General features: G+C 39.6%; 1 protein-coding gene and 1 long non-coding RNA gene across 2 annotated transcripts in view; both read left to right on the plus strand.

Annotated features, from left to right (window-relative positions):
* The window catches only part of LOC146766747 (uncharacterized), a 42,836-nt gene extending 32,907 nt beyond the window's left edge, over window positions 1-9,929 (plus strand). Inside the window, exon 2 of the long non-coding RNA XR_014956874.1 lies at window positions 282-9,929. This is a non-coding gene — a long non-coding RNA (uncharacterized LOC146766747). The remainder of the gene's footprint in view (window positions 1-281) is intronic.
* ST6GALNAC5 (ST6 N-acetylgalactosaminide alpha-2,6-sialyltransferase 5) overlaps window positions 1-13,190 on the plus strand; it is a 70,707-nt gene that overhangs the window by 34,125 nt on the left and 23,392 nt on the right. The window lies entirely within an intron of this gene.

Below are 13,190 nucleotides of genomic sequence, written 5' to 3' on the forward strand. Positions count from 1 at the left end.
ATCTTCTAGAGGATCCATTGTCTTCTCATTACCTATTCGAATGGGACACTAGGTACTTTCTAGTTTGAAACACAAGAACATGAACTATTTGCATATTTTTAATTAACCCTCTTTTTGTATAGATTAAGATTGCCTTTAGTAACTGTCAGGTTTCTTGGCCAGTTGAATAAACAGCTCCTTGCAAGCATTTCAATTGCTGCACTATTATATTGCTAATGAATCTAAGCAACAGTTTCTTGGAGGCAATCTTAATTTAGCAATTTTTTCACATTTTTATACAGGTACAGTGTTCCAACTATGGAGTTAATGATGCCATCTTGGCTTTAGAGATGGATGGAGAATTAAAAATCAGCATGACACATACATCAGGTACCATTCAAATTGTGAAGCCATGTTATAACTTGTTCTTTTCATACCACAGAGTCCCAAACTGTTCTATGGTGTGCACATAAAATGTACATTGTACAGACTATTCTGGCCTCAGAAGGCAGCAGCCAAATGTGCAGTATTTGACTTGGGAAGGTTTAGACATGAACAGGACATGACTGTTGTGAACCAGACATACCATCTTCATCTCTGGGAGCAGAGATTAGGGATTTTATGGTCTCATTGGGAGGATTTCCTCATGACAAATGGAGTGAGCCTTGCAAGGTGAAAGGTTGAGCTTACCAGTCTTACCAGTATAGCCAAATTCTTACCAAAACCAATGTGTGCAGTTGCAAATTTTGAAGTTTCAGCATTATACAGAATGTTCTGCAAATCTGTGGGCTGCTGGACAGCTGCAAAAGCAGTAAGATAAACAGCAGTAGGATGATTTGTAAATGAACCTTAAGTCTTTTGTAGTTAGAGAGAGAAAACATGATTAGAAATAATTCTCACTATACTATTAAAACCAGGGCTCAGCTTTTTGGCCAGATAGTTCAAAGTCAATTTTGAAGCTATTGTATTAGGAAAGTAACCAAAGAAATGCTAGGGTCAAATGTAAAACAGCATCAGGAAGGTCAGAGAGATGCATTTGCAAGTCAAGAAGACATTGAAGGGGATCTAATTATAGGCTTAATTGCTGTAGGTAATGACAATTCAAGCTACTATATTTAACATAGCCTGAATGGTGTAACTGAGGTCATCCAACAGATGAATCAACAAATCCAAGACAGATTTTCAGGAAACATTTAGAATTAAAGGGGAAGTTCTAGGCCCACTGAAGCCAAGAAGGCTTTTATCAGTGAGCCAGGTCTTCCAGCAGAGCCCAGGTTTCACCCTTAGCACAGAAAGGCTATGGCTTAGCTTCAGTGTGATTATTCATAGATTTCTAGTATCTGCTTATAATTTTGCTGGAGCAATGCCCATGATACTCTGTGGGGTTTAGAGCTGAAAGTTGATCCAGGGAACTATGATCCCATTACAGAACCATTTCTGGCTTGTGTGGCTGAGGAACGTGGGAATTTTTTATGTTTATTTTCTCCTTAGTCTCTTCACATCTAAACTACCAGTCTGTCTTCATAAAAACTTAAATATCTATGATGAACAGTCCTATGTGAGTGCAGTAACTTGAAACTCAAGGAGGAGACAAACAAGGCCCAGTGAAGACTTGAGTTAGATGGATGAAGTTAGTTGCATTTACTGCATTAACTACTTGTTAATATTTGTAGTTCACAAAAGTGGAAGCAATGTGGTTGGTCTCATTTTTATGAACTTTGCAGTTGTGTTGCACTTGGGATGTATTTGGCTGTTTGACAAAGTGACTGGAGATTTGTAATTCCTTATTAGTAACTCGGAGCTCTAAAGGGAATAACAGAGTACTTATTTACTTTTCTAGGTCAGACTCATGATGTAGGAGTTTTATGAGCTTCTGCTAAACAGGAATTGAAGCAGAATTAGAATCTCAGAGTGCATCTGTCCAATAAGGTTATTAATCTTATTTTCTATAGGTTAGATATTTTTTACTTGCACAGGGCAGTTTAGGCTGCATTTTCTAAGTAATCAGCCAAGAATATGAGACTGTCATACAGAACCTGGTATTAGGTCAATGCACTGATGTGATTTTGGTCTGAAATTGCATTATGTCAAATAACTATATTTATGTATCGCTGTTTAGGGCAGTACGATCCCAGTTCACATGTGCTGAAAAAGAGTTTGTGATTCACATTAGCAGCCTAACTATTACTGCAATTTTGTTGCCTCTCAGATGTTGTTTGTATCAATAAGGTGGGCACTTATCTGTAAAGAATACACTGAAATCTATCTTCAGAAAGAAAGGTATTTATGCTTCCCTGTTAGTGTGAAGGGAATGAAGTGTTTTATATTCTTACATTGGGATTTTCTTGATGGTACAAAATTAATGATGGAGATAAAGATGCATGAAAGGAAGACAAAAGTATATTACATAAGTAGAGTCATGCTTTGCATTGGACTTGTATGGCAGGAAATAACATCTCTTATAACATTCAGAAAGGTCTGTGAAAGTGGGTAAAACGTTAATATATTTGAAGTATTTAAACTGATATTGTCTAAGCCTTAGAGGTGTAACTGTGTATGGACATAAAATGCCAAATCTGCTTCGTTTATGTAGTATTCAGTAAGTATATGTACATTAGCATAGGTATAAAACAGAATATAGTTATCTGGGGCAAAAAAAACCCAAAAACCTTAAATACAAATTAAGACATAATAGGAAGCAATGAGGGAGGGGTTGTCTTAAATATCTATCTTTATGCTTACTCATAGCTCTGAGGAAATACACTGTCCTAGTGCTGGTCCTGAAATAAGTTCCTCTGCCCTTTTTTCAAAAACTGGTAACCAACTTTGCAAAACTGGTAACCAACTTTGCAAAAAATTCCAAGCCCTCAGTTAAACAAGAAGTTCCACTGCTCTGCCATGGAGAGGTGGTTAGTGTGGTGGTTAGTGTGCTTATCTACAGTGCAGGAGGCAAACCCTTAGTTCTTCATGGTCAGGAGTGATTTGCAATTCTTTCTCAAGTTTGCAGTTCTAATCTTTAAACTGCAAACTCATGTAGGGGTCAGCCTGCTTCATACTTCTGGTTGAAGTTGTGCCTGTAGGCACAGAGATCTGAGCAAGGGGGAGTGTGAGCTAAATGCTGGGAAGAGCTGGGTTCAGCCACTGCTCTGTCTGCATCTTATCCAATGGCCATTTCACAGAGAGCTCCTGAAAGCCCTTGGAGCATTGATGAGCTTCTTGAGCCATCAGGCAAGCATGTTGTGCACTCTGTTCACCATCTCTTCCCCTTATTCACTCTTTGGCTTATTTCTGCATTAAGTAATGGAAAGGAGTATTGAACTTAAAATGCATTTTCTACCTTACTCCTCATCAACCAAATGGCCAACTGGCAGAGAGTTTCAAATCCTAATTATGCTCTACAATGTAAGAGAGAAAGCACCTGGCATCCAAGTATTGAGCTAGGCTCTAAGAGATATGGGAAAAAAACTAGGCTGTAAGAGATACAGCCATTTTATTAAATGAATCTGATGTGGAAGAGAGGGGGAGGAGGGGTTTTTTTAAATTTTATTTTCTGGTTTTGACCAGAAAATTAATTGGCTCAAAAGCAATAAACTACCATTACTCTTGTGAAAAACACTTAAGTAGAACCTCAAATAGTAAGATAAAGTTCCTATTTAGTAATAATCAGGCCAGGCTGTTCTCATGTGACAGCTAAGCAGAGAAGTGGATATAGAAAGCTATCAAAGCATTATTGGTCAGCCTGATTTTGTAGTTGGTCAGTGGAACGACTGTTTGTAGTTGTTTGCCACAAAGAAAGACTAAAGCAGTTGGAAATTCTAGAGCTTTTGAGGGGAATGCCTCATCCAAATGGCAGTGGAGGTTGTTGCCTTCTGTGGGATGTCAATAATGGGAATAAGTTCTTCTGTGCTACTGTTTATGGTGATGCATCAGACCCCAGACCTCTGCTAAGGAGCCAGGTAGATGCTGAGAGAGGAGAAAAGATGTGATCACAGCCAGGCACAGTTGTTTTAGAGGAGACAGTAATGTAGAATGATTTGTAATGTAAATCTGGCAGAATTTGGCATGATTGAGGGGGTGATGCAACTTGCCTAGTAAAAAGTACTTTCTTTACTGTATATGTATAGCTGAATCTCTGCTAAGATTGCTTTTTCCCAGCATAATATACTTGTTTTGCTGTAACAATGACATGTAGCTAGAATAAAAATAGCCTAAGAATGGGAAAGGCTGACTACCAAGGAAGTTTCTCTCTCTTTAGGTGGGGTCAGTAGAGACAATAATGTGTTAACAGCATTCCTATCCTTTTAATTTATATGGATTTTTTTTTTCTACAAAGATATATGAACTACCTTGAAAACTGGGTCAGCCTAAATGCTGTCACAAGTACTCATCACCAAGCATATATTGCTGCATACCTGTCACACTCGGCAGCTGGAATGAATTTCATGAAGAAACCAGGGTAAAAGGTGAAGCTCAGCAGGATTACTGGCTGTGAAGGAATCACCTTTTTGCAGTTTTTCTGGTACAAAACAAAGTAAATGGGTGAAATTACACTTAATACTGATAAATACAAATAGTATCTGACTTTTTGTATTTAAACTGATATTTTTGTTAGTCAAATTTATTTGCATCCATATGGCAAATACATTGTAATTCCCATGGTGGATTATTCTTGCTGCTTAAGAGGCTGAATTTATTGACATATCTAGACATGGAAATTTACTGGGAATTGGTTGAAACCCTTTAGGGTGTGAAAGTTCTTTAAATTGAGTCAGTTTCAGTGTAATAATGGGCCTGTTAGTAATAAATTAAAATATTATATATTTTCTGCTCACCAGGGAAGAGCTTGTTAGAAGATGCTGTTTGTTTTTCATGCCAAAGTGAAGTTACATGGATGAAATCCATGGTGTCTGCTTGTGGCATATCTTTGCTCCAGCAGCTCTTGATCATGGTTCATCATAGTTTAGGATTTGAGCTGGAGGACACCAGGATCCCATCCTAGGGGGACTGTCCAGCAGTGCCTGGGGAACAAGGGCCTGGATGTGCCTCTGTGCTGCATGGAAGCAGGGAGCCTGCCAGCCTGAGGCCAGGGCTCAAGCCTGCCCTCTGCTCACTGTGTTCACATAAACTGAGGCAATCCCATGGGACAGATCACAGGCTTTTTTGTGGGGGTAAGAAAGTGGCAGGGAGCAATAGTCTGGGCTACCTCTATAGCTAAAGCCCAGGAGTAAATGGCATCTGCATCCCTACCTCAGTCCTTGGCTTTTTCCCTGACAATACCTTCAAGATCCCAGCAGACAGTGGTGACTTTGTAATGCAAATCAGTCCTGCCACGTCTAAGAAGGTAACTCATTCATTCCTCATCAATTTTTAAGGCAGCTTGTAAAGTTTGGCATAAAGGATTTTGCCAAGTGTTTCAATCAGACAGTTACAATCTCATTCAAAATTTGTTTTAAAAACATTTCCGTTCACGTTGTCACTCTGAGTTGTACTTGAGTGCCAAGAACTGGACTAAGAGACTAAAACAGATACATTTTCTCTCTCAGGATGAGAAGAAATTTTGCCTGCAAGAATGAGTTGAAGTGTTGCTGGGTTTTCCTGAGAGGAAGGCAAGAGCAGAGAGGACAAAAATGGTCCAGATGACCATACTGTTGTTACCAGGACGTGTGCCAGGTGACTTATTAGTACACAGTTCCCCAGAAGGGGAAGCAGTACAATAGTCTTTTGGCAAAGTGGGAAGAGTAAATGAAATAGAGGCTCCAGTGAATCTGTTTGAGAGGGATGGAGTAGGAATATATTTCCCAAAACATAAGTGCCATATCCTGGAGTTCAAGGATGGAGCCAGCAGCAGGGTGGGCAAGCAGAGAGGAATTGCTGTGATGCTGAAGTCATGTTACCCTGCAGAAGCTTTGTGTGTACAAGATGTTCTCAAGGTTTGCTGCAGATCTGATGCTGGGAAGAAGGATATATTGAACTGAAGCAGAGGGAATGCTGAGCTTAATTTGTGGCAGAGCACTGTTCTCCAAAACCCTGGCAGGAATCTTCACACTAGGCGGGTTAACAAGGAGAATAAGGCACATTTTACAGTTAGGACTACTTAAAAACTCCTGGATAAAGAGTAGTTTAAACAGAAATATCTCAGTTGTGATAACTAGAGAAGCCTGAAGTAGGCATATGTGACCATCCTTCATGCATTCCCTCGATACCATATCTGTCTTTCTGAGAAACATGTTCTTCTCCAATTCTGTCACCCCATGTGCTGGAAATACAAGTAAAACACAAAATATTATGAAATGTATTTAAAAATTGTATAACTGGCAGTATGGTAGGAAGAGTAAGCAGATTTTCAATCATCAAAGATTTTACAAAAATAATCAAAGACTACAGTATACAGCAATTCTTCTCAGTTGGCGATGCCTGAGTCAAGAAAAGCCTTATGTAGTTGCTAGAAGGAAGGTTGTCTGCTAAGGTGCAGAAGTGCTGTAATTTCTAGGTTTAAGTCATACAGCAAATACAAAGGAAATAGAAAAAAAAAATTAAGCTGTTACAGAAAGTCCAGATGATTTCTATTACAACTTAAAATTCACTTTCGTGTTGTCAGTTTCTGATCTACTTCCTTCATATTTCAAAATTAATTTCAGGATGTTTCAAATGCCTTCTTAATTAACCATCTTAATTCACTTCATTTATAGTTGTATCACTGCAATGGCATGTACATGGTGTAGAGATTTTAGCCTAGGAAAAAAACTGTGTACTGGGGAGTGAGCAACCATGAAAGAAAGGAAAAAACACAGAAAAATTAGCGAGTAGAGAAGCTGAGTGCAAAGGAAGTGGCCTGGATTGGAAAGAGAATTCATTTATGCCAGCCTGCTTTTGAAAGCTTGCCAAAGTGCATTAGACAGTTGGAAACACAGTTTTAAAAGATAAATTTAATCTCCTTCCTAGAAGACAGCAAAATTTAACTGATGCTGGATAAAGGGGAGCCTCCTGTGATGCTGGATGGCCAATTTTCACAGAGAATGTTTCATTCTTTCAGATATTGCAAGATGGCATTGACCACTTTACTGAATAGAAGTTGCTGCTTGTGAAAATCTATTTAGTAAATGTTGTTTTGTAGGGTATGTTGGCATGTTAGATAGTCATGAGGCTTCTTTATCCATTTTGACCTTACCTGCTAAACAGCTGCATATTTTCCTTCCTTCAGTGAGCTTTAGCTGAATAAAAAACCTTGCCAATACTCAGTAAAACAATCAGATAAGAAGAGGCATGGTATTGAGATGAATGGTTAATGTGGGAAATATTTTTCAAGATAGAAATATTCTGCTTGCAGTTCTGTTCATCTTATCCATGCATGTATAGTGCACAATTATGGTATAAAGGATTACATACACCCATGTGTAGCAGACTGCATGGTAGCTACCAAATCTTTACTCTGTAAATAATTCACATTTATTGCCAAGCGGAATCAGAATTTTCCAGTCTTGGAGGAAAATACAGTCTTGTCAGTCCATCATGTTGTCATTATCACTGATGCTTAGTAACCAATTCCACAAATGTGAAAGTCTAGATATGCTGCCTCTTCTTGGATAAGCTATTTGATTCCTGGAGCTAATTTGCTCAAGTAACATCTGTCTTTCTCAAACTTCATGTAGGATTTGCTCTGGGTGAGAAGAACAAAGAGAATACTGGTATTAGTTTGTGCTTTGGGCTAATTTGGAAAGAAAAGAATATTTTATATTTTGTATCCCACCTGCTGCTAGTCTTGCTAGTAGGGAGAAAGGAGACATTTTTTGGCTGTGATACTCACAGTGTTTAATTAAGACTCACCAGAGCTAAGCCCTTTAAAAAAAACATCAATAATTTCTTTTTTTTTTCATTTTGGTTTTTTTTTTTTTTTTTTTTTTTTGTGAGTTTTTTGTGGTGGATTTTGTTTTGTTGGATGTTGCTTTTTTTTCATGAAAAGAGGCTGCCCAACTGCCATGAGTAATACAAGAAGAGTGCAGTTATTTCTGATGAAGACTGTCTGTTAACATTTTGTCTCCCTCTGAGCTTGGAGTTGGTCAGTCCAGTCTTTTATTTAGGAGGGATGGCCACATTATTAAATACTGTGAGATAATGTTGGATAATGCGTTTTCAAATATAATTAAAAGGCATCATTCAGAACATACAAGGTAGGTATTTCGACATGTGAAATGCACAGAACCAGGTTGCCTCAGACTATATTAATCAGGAGATAGTAAATACATCTGTACATTTCCACAGTAAGAGTTGTCTGTGCAGCACTTGCATAGCCTGTTCTTCATAGCAATTCAGGGTGGTGAGCAGTCAAACTGCCAGCACTAGGATGGTACTGGTATGAGAATTTTTGCCAGTTGAAAAACAAAGACCTAGGACAGGGTGCAGAGGAAGCCTTTTACTTGTACCAAGTTTTAAGGTATTATGCACTTAACCTGCTGTCAGCCCAGAAGGAAAGATGAATCTGCTTTCTTTGGGTTGAGATGCCACTACCTGTTAAACCAAAATGTCTTCTGTTTATGTACATTAAAGTGAGCACTAAGCAGCACATGTCTTTATTGGGACTTCACTATTCTTAAGTAGCAAAGGCTAGGATTTGTTACAGCATAGCATGGAAAGAAATAAATCATCCATGAGGTGGAGTAAGATAGGTCTTTTCCAGCCTAACTGATTTTGTGATTCTGTGATTTTCCTTTTCACATGGTTTCTTTATTCCTGCCTTGTAAGCCACTAGCCCTTTCCTTCATTTTAGGTGATGCATTTGCAATTTTAGTTTGTACACTTCCCTTTCTGGTTTTGCTCTTCATTGGTATATAGGAGGGGAATAAATATGAGAATTAGGGGGAAAAGTGGTGAACACCCTCAAAGCCTCAACAGAATGGTTTTGGGAGAAGTGGTGTCTTTAGATACGGCTATGACATCTGGATACTTGGGAATTACATCCGTGTGTGTGAACTAAAGTTAGAAATGCCAAAATACTTATAAAGGGTCCAATTTACAAGTCATGTATCATTTTTGCACTGAATAACTGATTTGTGTTTGCAGTTAACACCATTTATGTCTGAAATAGAACAGTAAGTGCAGTGTCCCTGTTTGCTAGCACTTCAGGCTTGGGACTGTAATGTAAAGTATAATGTCAGGCAGTGCCTTGCCGAGCCTAATTTATGGCTTTGGAACAGCTTGTTACACACCCGGTGTGGGACTGGGTGATGGGAGTAAAGAAACCTTTCCATGTGCCCTAACAGCAGATTGTCAGGTCTGCAGAGCTCTGCTGCATCAAAAGTAGATTAAATCTTTATTTAAGAAGCATGAGATGGTGATAGTGCTCTTAAACAGTAGCTGCTATTAAAATGTCAGCGTTGCTGTCAGTCACCACCCAGCACCTGAGCTAATGCTTCTTGCCCTGGTAGGGAGAGTGGAAAATAGGTTGCTACTTACAGTGAACTATTGTAAATGAGGAGTACAGATCTAATCCTTTTTGATATGCTTTATTATTCATCTGTAAGATTAAAAATGTATGTTGTATTACTTCAGAGGTTACACTGACCTCTAGATTTCATGCTTCTGGATTCTAATACTTCTTATGTACTGTTACGTTTTTATTCCATATTTTGGCAATATCAAGGCTTAGTCATAAATGTGAAAGAAAATGTAAAGTTACAGATAATGTGGTGATTGTCCATTTTCTGAAAACTGAAGGGTTTTGTCTTGTGAGTGTTGTGCAAAATGGCAGATATTGATATCTTAGCTAATTATTCAATCAAAGAGTTGGCAGGTCAGTCAGTGGGAACCAATGTACAGTGGACTGGAATTGATCACACTTCATTTCCCATCAATTGGCAGAGCAAATGGTAGCTTGGGTGATAAGTTAGGATCATTGCCAGTCATTTCTTGGGCTTATGCCTTCCATTATTTATTTTTTTTTCCTCCAGACGAGACCCACCCCCCCCCCCCCCCCCCCAGACTATTCGATGAAAGTGAATGCCCTCTGATGTTGGTGAATAAAGCAACACAGAGTTTTTGTAGCCTCTGAGGGACATGAAACTGTTTCTATCTCCATAATTGATGCTGCTGCATAGTCCTATAATCACCTAACCTTATTGAATTGTCCCCATGTGAAGATTTGATTTCAGATTTTGTAATCATTATACATCATTTATTTTCACATAGATTACAGGTTCATCTGTAAAGTGACACAATTTCATCCCAGAGCTCTTCGAATATTCAGCTTTTCACTTTAACTCTTTTGGATATGCTTCTGACACTTCCAACTTTGGTGATTAACTAGTAATTAGTAGGGTTCAATGACAGATGTATTGTAGCCTTCCAAGGAGTGATGAATCAGATACATGGCTGTGAAGAAATGGTTCCCTAAGACTTTTATCTAATACAGAAACCCAGAGATAGATCCTGCGAAGAGCTTTGGTGTGTAAAGCAGGACTTAACCCAGTTAAAGTTCTATTCCTAAACCTAAATGTAAAGTTTCAGTTAAAAAAAAATTTTGCTTAGCTGCTGACTAACCCTGAAAGCACATAAATGAGCTTTGCTGTCTCCTCATTTGAATTTCAAGTGAACTAGATGCCTACATTTGTTTTTTTGCATCTGCCAAGATCTTTGCCTGATTCCCATGTAAGGCTGCTCAGGAGCTGAAAATTAGAATTTTCTTTCTCCCAAATGCTCTGCCAGGTTTGGCAGACCCAGCCTGCATTCCCAGAGCCATCAATGCCCTTCCACAGCTGGAAGGGATGATGCCACCTACCCACAGTTGTTCTTCAGATCACTCCAGGCTGTAGGGTAGCTCACACTCTGTGTGGGGATTCTGCATGTGTTCCTGTTTCTGGGGATGTGATATTTTGTTCCTGTCACAAAGGTTTAGCTTTTGGGATAGAGACTGATTCCTTTGGAAAAGGTGAATGTTCAAAAATAATCTACTTGTGACAGGCCAAGTGTTTTTGCATTAACAAGCTTTCTTTTGAAAATACATTGGTTTTATTTGCTCTCCAGGTGTCTGTTGACACCTAATTGGAAAAAAAAATCTTATTTATTATTTGAAACCATCCAAATGCTAAATAAATATACATTGAACCAAAATAAACTGTTTTAATAACTTATTTTGTAATTAAATGCAAATGTAGCAGCCTTTGCAGTCTGTTAAAGCAAACATAACCCCCAGCACATTTAGCATGTTAAAAAGAAGATTTTTGCTGTGTTCACAGTATTACACAGTAATTAAAAAGGAAACCAGCTAAGCCTTCAGAACCTGTCCCCTTCTTTAAAATGTAATTAATTTCTGTTTAATTATAATAGTAGGGCTGTAGCATGATTATTACTTTTGAGTGGTAGAAATCCTGCACTGTTGTTTTTTTTTTTTTTTCCTGAGTGTGTGTTTCTGGAAACAGAACACACGACAGAAAGGGAAAGATTTGAACCTCACTCCAGCTGTAATTAAATGCTGACACATCAGTGGAGTTTGGCTGCATCTCTTCAAATGTGGGTTTCCAGGACAGAGGCTCCTCCCGGCTGTGCTGTGCTGTGCTGTGCTGCCAGGAGCTGGCCCTTCTCCTGGGAGGATGCTGTTTTTCCTTGCTTCTGCAAATCTGGGAAGTAGGCAGGGCTGACACAGTGCAGGCACTGCCCTGCCCAAGGTGAAATTCCCGCTTTGTCCACTGTGGATTTTAGGATGTCAGGTTGCCAGCTGTCCTCTGTGGCTGTCCCTCCTCAATGCTTTGGGCTCTCCTGGGCTCCCGGGGCCTGTGACTGAGCCAGGATTATGCTCTCGTGCCATCTCCTGGCAGATTGTCCCCGGCGTGCCCTGTCCAGTGCAGGTGTGTTGGTCACAGTGTGCCAGCCCTGCGTGTCCCTGTGTGCCAGCTGGGTGAGGTCGGTGTCAGGGCTGGGCTGCAGTGGGTCCCGAGGGCTCGGCGCAGGCACAGGGACCCTGCCCCGAGCCCAGGCTGGGGGCTGGGACTGTCACCTGCACAGGGCCTGCACAGCAAGGTGGGCACAACTCGGGGCTCCAGGGGTGTGCCAGGGGTGGGAAGCACCAGGACTGTGGGCATGTGGGCAGCAGATTTCCATACAAAAAACTGCTGGCACTCCAGTGTTTCTCCCTTACAAGAAGACAATATCCTGCCCTCTGTCCCAACAGTTGAAATTGTGGCTCTAGAGAAGGTCTGAGCTTGTAAAAATGTGCTGTTCAGATGGGTGAGCATTTTTTGAGCAGTAAAGCTGGAAAGATGAACTTTCATATCCAGTGCTGAAAAACTTCTTTAGAATATGCCTATTGCTTTGAAGAAATGGACAGAAGTTAATTCACATGAAAGAAGAATCCTGGGCTGCAGCCAGGTGTGGTACAGAGCCCTAAAAAGCAAACATTAGTTATAGAATATAATTCTTCCTGCTGACAGGTTACCAGTTAGATGTCAAGGCATCAGTAATGGTGATTTTTAAACAATTAAAGACTGAGAGGTACTTTATAAAAGTATCTGCAACATAGAACTTCTTGGATTTGCTACCATGTTCTCCTTGTTATTCTTCCATCACCACTACCACTGTTATCCATTTTATTGTAGCAATTTGAGCTGAATTTGATGTGCATTCAGTGTTATTAAAGACAGCAGTGCTGTGCATCCACCTATCTTTTCTTTTTGTTCCTGCCTTCTTTTGACTTCTCTTTGCCTTGTTCTGATTGTGAAATGGATCCAGGGAGAGATCCAGTAAAGTACACTCCACCCCCCATCCCAGGAAGAACTGAGCAGGAATTGTTCAGTGCCACTGCCAGGTAAAATGCACTTAAATGACACACACATTTCATCCAAGGAGTACAATTTAGGACTAACAATGTAAAATAAAAAGTAGATGAAGTGTATAAAGCACTCAGAAATCCCCTGTGACTCTGGGACTCCACATTTCACCTCTTTGCAAGAAGGTTTTGTTTCTGCTGCTGTTCACTAAGAGGTGGTTCCCTTTTTCTTGATCTCTGTAGTATCTGTTTTAAACCTACCTCTTGCATTCTCTCTGCCACGCCTTCCTACACTTCCGATTCCTTGACCAGATGCATTTTGTAGCTGTGATTTTGCATTATGTCATTTTGCCAGTTTCAGATCAGTTACATCTTTCAGCAAAGAATGTTACTGAGGAATATTAACTAAATAAATACTTGGGAATCATGCTTGGGGTAAAGCATAAATAAAAGCATT

This window comes from Lonchura striata, chromosome 8 (genome assembly GCF_050655825.1).
Source record: "Lonchura striata isolate lonStrDom1 chromosome 8, ASM5065582v1, whole genome shotgun sequence".
Taxonomy (NCBI): domain Eukaryota; kingdom Metazoa; phylum Chordata; class Aves; order Passeriformes; family Estrildidae; genus Lonchura; species Lonchura striata.